Here is a 5,203-nt window from a genome sequence, read left to right on the forward strand (position 1 = left end):
CCCCAATAGCCATAGAAATGTTGAAAAAGAAAACCACAGTTGGTGGCATCACAATTCCAGACTTCAAGCTCTATTACAAAGCTGTGGTCAAAAAAAATACAAATCAAACCCACAGTGAGATACCACCTCACACCAGTCAGAATGGCTAAAATTAACAAGTCAGGAAATGACAGATGTTGGAGAGGATGCGAAGAAAGGGGAACCTACCTACACTGTTGGTGGAAATGTAAGGTGGTGCAGCCACTCTGGAAAACAGCATGGAGTTTCCTCCAAAAGTTGAAAATAGAGCTACCTTATGACCCAGCAATCACACTACTGGGTATTTACCCTAAAGATACAAATGCAGTGATCTGAAGGGGCATATGCACCCCAGTGTTTTAAGCAGCAATGTCCATAATAGCCACACTATGGAAAGACCCTAGATGTCCATCGACAGATGAATGTATAAAGATGTGGTGCACATATATATACACAATGGAATACTATGCAGCCATCAAAAAAAAACCCCAGAAATCTTGCCGTTTGCAACAATGTGGATGGAACTAGAGGATATTTTGCTAAGTGAAATAAGTCAATCAGAGAAAGAATTATCATATGATCTTGCTGATATGAGGAATTTGAGAGGCAGGTTGGGGGGTTGTGAGGGGTAGGGAGGGAAAAAATGAAACAAGATGGGACTGGGAAGGAGACAAACCATAAGAGACTCTTAATCTCATGAAATAAACTGAGGCTTGCTGGGGGTTTGGGAAAGGAGGGATAGGGTGAGTGCTATGAAATATGTAAGCCTGATGAATCACAGACCTGTACCCCTGGGGCAAATAATACATTATGTTAATTTAAAAAGAAAGAGAGAGAAAGAAAGAAAGAAAGAAAAGAGATAAAGAAGAGAAAAGAAAAAAAAAGAAAAGACTTAAAAAGGAGCCATAATGTGCACCAATAGGTCTTCGTTCCTATAGGCTTAAATCCTTGGTTCTTCTAAATATTCCTCATGTGAATACAATATGTTAATATTGATTTCTCCTCACAATTTGGTTTTAATTCTCCTGACAGTCATTGTTCATTTATTCAGCCTGTGTTCCAATGTAACCAAATCCCTTAATACTCCAAATGTGGTATGATCCAGACAAAGTACAGTATAACCATTATCTTCCTTGATCTGAACTCCATAATTTTATTGGCATAGCTAAGTTTGCATTGCTAGTAGTATCCTACCACCTCTATGAAAAATGGAATTCTACTGAGCTCAGCACCTGCTGAATAAAGCTATGATTTCTCCTGGAAATCTAAGGGTGACTTTTCTTTGCCATATGTTATCAGTACTATATTTAATTCCCATTTCTTTGGGAAAGATTATATGATATAGGGTACTTAGAAGTGTCCTAAAGTCTATTCCATAACAGACATTAAAAATAGTTCTTTTTCCTCTTCCTTTCCTTTCGATTATTTTCATTTGTCTCAAGACTCCACCCAACAGAGCCAAGTCTTTTTGTGATGCTTGATCACTTCCAGTGGTAGAATCCTGAGAATTGCTTTGGTCTGCAAAGGGTACCAATGAAGTTTTCATTTCAGTGGTGACATATTTTCTGGGCTTTTATTTAAAAACCCAGCTACAGAAGGACGCAATGCATCAAGTCTCTGAGTGTCAGTGTCTATGGCTCCTACAAGCAGGGGCAGCCTTGTGGAATCTCTCTCTGCCTTTCCATTTCCAGTAAGAAACCATGACATGAGCCTATTGCCATTTTTCACAAAGACCTTAGGGCTGTGAGTACAAAAAAGAAACTCTGCCACAATTTACTTTCTGTTTCTTATTAACTTATAAACTACACTATGTGAATTGCTGCAGAAAAATAATATCACCTTTCCTCTAAGTTGTAAAATGTCATGTTCTGATACTTGCAGGTACTCTTATACTTTCTTTTACTGGGTTCATTTGGCTTAATTTACTTATTTCTTTTCTTCCTTTCCATAAGAAAATGAACATGTAACAGTCTTATCTGTTTATTTATTACTATTATTTGTTCATTTATTTACACATAATACACATAATTTTAGAGACAAATACCTTTTTAGGTAACAAAAGGAAAAAAAAAAGCTATTTTCTGCTCCATTTCTCTGTATTCCAAAGTCCTGATCATCACAAGTAAACATTTTCATCTTTTTAAAGTTATTTCTTCTGCTACCTGCATTTTACTTGTTAATAAAATATTACATACCTATATCTTGATTTTTTAGTTTTTTAGAATATCTAATCCTTCGAATAATACAAGAAGAGTATTTGAGACTTTTTACAAATGTCCACTTCTCTCTCTTTCCCTCTCTTACCTTATCACCATCTTCTCAATCTATGTCATAATTTTTATCAGATTAATATTTAATACATATATTATTATAACTATATTTATTAGAGCTCACCCAGATAGCATTCTTTAATTATGTTTCCTTCATTGCAAATATTTGGTTTTTCTGGGAGTTAGTAATTACATTTTTTTATTCCATTTACTTTGCTTTATAAGTAATCAACACTAGTTCATCCTCAACTTGTAAAACAGAACTTTAAAAATATGCTTAAACGTGGTCAAACACATCAGGTAAGCTTTCAGTATCTACTAGAACATTGTCTCCTCTCCAACTTGGACTTGGCTGAGTAACTATTTTCCTGAGACTCTCTTGCACTATTATCTTGAAATTCTCTTCACCTTCCTTCTGTTTCACCTCTGTATCTCAGATTCCATGTTTTATTCTTCCTTAGTTTACCCCACTTTGTTACTGGCACATTTTTCAGGTGGTTTCCTGAGAACGGTTTCATAGGAAGTAAATTTTTGAGACATTGCGTGTCTGAAAATATTTTTATTTCTGCCTTCACTCTTGATTGATAGTTTAGCTGAGTATAGTATTATAAGTTGAAAATCATTTTCCCTCAGGACTCTTATACAATACTCTACTGTTTTCTTTCACTGTTTTATTAAAAAGCGAAAAGGAGGTTGATACTTGAACTATATGTATTATTTCATAATTTTTTACACTTTGTTCTGTTCTCTCATTTGGAACTCATATTATTCACTAGTTGTACCTTTTGGAAAAATATTATTTTCTTAACTTCTCTTCCAATTTTTCACCTTTTGTCTTTTGGTGTTAGTTCTAAGAAGACTGCCTCAAATATATATATTCCAGCCATCTTACAGATTTTTAGGCTTATTCTTATCCTGCTTGTAGTTTGAAAGAGTTCTTTCTTACTCAAGAGAAGCTCCCTTGTGAAAATATCCTGTTCTTTGATCAAATGCAATGTCTTCTCTTACTGAGAACTTTACTTGCAGTTTCTTTCTTTTATCTTTTTTTTTTTTTAATTTTTAAGAATTATTATCTGTCAATTTTATTTCCATTTTGTTAGAGTCTGTGGAAGAGCAGCTGAAGATAACTCAATGGTTGTTCCTATCCATTCAGTGGCCAGAGCAGTGGGAGTGGCAGACCAGTCTTCAGGGGCTGGCTGGGCATTCCAGTCTTCAGTAGGGAACTGCTGAGTAGGCAAAGAGGGCACCTGGATCCCTTCTTCAGGTTGCAACTTCAGGTTGAGTAGCAGTGAACTCATGAACTGGAGTGATCCACTTGACCCTGAAATTCCTCTTTGGTCACAGCATTTTCAGTAGAGGCCTGTTCTTCCTTTTCAAGTTCTTCAGGATCTCTGAAGAAGTAGAGATCAGGCCTGACCTCCCATGTTTTTTTTACAGGAAATGGTGCCATGCTTGTGTAGAACTTCCAGGGCTAGCATCCACCACATCAGACCCACTGAGTGAGCTTCACTCTTGTTGCAAGAGAGAGTCCACAAAGTGCAGAGAAGAGTCTGTGTTACACTCTGGTGGTAGGCAGGTTAATAAAAGACACTTCTGTGAGAAGTTGATAGTCAGCTTTGGGATCAATAACCACCAAAAGTCTCAGCTCCTGGAAGGCTGCTTGGATTTTGTTAATGAAGTTTTCAGGAGTGAAGGAGTGGCTCCAGTAGCAGCAACAAATTCCAACATGGTTTATTGACCAGTATTCCTGGATGATATACAGTGACATCAGCTGGGTTTTCAGTGCAACAATGACATGAGCTGCCAGTAGAAGCTTCTCCCAGGTTCTCTTCAGATTTATGATGCAGATGTCACCACTTTTCCTTCTGTAGATGTACTGTCCCATTTGAAAGTAAAGGTTGGTGCCGCTTAACTGGATTCCTGCTGTAAGGAATTTGAGGGCATCCCCTTCCTTCATTTGCAGAACATCAAGGACTCAGGACATTGTGAAAGTTTCCCTTTAAGTTATGATGGGAATGCAAAACAAGGCTGTATGAACCCCTGCCCAGGTAGTGCTCTTTGTTTTTTTAGTTTTATTATCTTTCCTTTATCAACTTTGTTTCCTCTGAGTCTCCCTTCTCTACTTGTTCACTTTGGTTTTTGCCTTCTGCATTATGAAGTTCCAATGTTTGATTTTCCCTAGTCAGCAACTTATATTTAAATATGAGATCATAAAACTTTGAAGAAGGAAAAAAATCATTGGATTGATGGCTCTCACCAAGAGCAATAAACAGGGGACCATGCTACTTCACTTGAGATGTCCTAATGATAGTTTTGTAAACCTTTTGTTTTGAGCCAGTCTTTTGAGCCCAGGCTAGGAACTCTTTAGGTTACTTCTCAATGGCACTACCATCAGCATTCTGAGAGCCAAAAAGAAAAGAAGGCTGAAAGACTCCCAGTACAGAACACTGATTTCCACTCAATCTTCTTGCTTCCATTTCAGGGCTACACCCTGTTCTTTGTTTTGCTTAATGTCCCTGAGTTAAAAGTCTCTTTAGATCAACTTTGCCAGAAATGGAAACTTAATTTCCTCTGCTGGGAAATTCTTCTGACTTGGATTTAACCTGGCTATGTTGGCTTGGAGAGGTGATCTGGGAGTGTAGCTACTCCTGAAATAAAATATTCCTTTCACCAATCTTTCTGATTTTAGCTTTGTCTCCTAAGCCCAGTTCAGAAGTATCTGGTACCCCCAACTCCTACAATTTTGGGGGCTATACAGGTAAATTGGTTATCTTATTTTTTGTACCCCCCCATATGCTCTTCTTTCTCGTCTAATTAATCAAATATCACTTTATACGGAAAAATGAATATATACAAAGTTGGGACACGCTGATAAAAAATTTGTTGTTGTTTATTTAAATTTCAAATGTAAAATT

At 36.9% G+C, this 5,203-nt stretch overlaps 1 pseudogene; it reads right to left on the reverse strand.

The window, feature by feature from the left end:
- Positions 1-3,370: 3,370 nt before the first annotated feature.
- LOC131827951 (small ribosomal subunit protein uS2-like) lies at positions 3,371-4,245 on the reverse strand (annotated as a pseudogene).
- Positions 4,246-5,203: the final 958 nt, after the last annotated feature.

The sequence above is a fragment of the Mustela lutreola genome, chromosome 3 (genome assembly GCF_030435805.1).
Source record: "Mustela lutreola isolate mMusLut2 chromosome 3, mMusLut2.pri, whole genome shotgun sequence".
Classification (NCBI taxonomy): Eukaryota; Metazoa; Chordata; class Mammalia; order Carnivora; family Mustelidae; genus Mustela; species Mustela lutreola.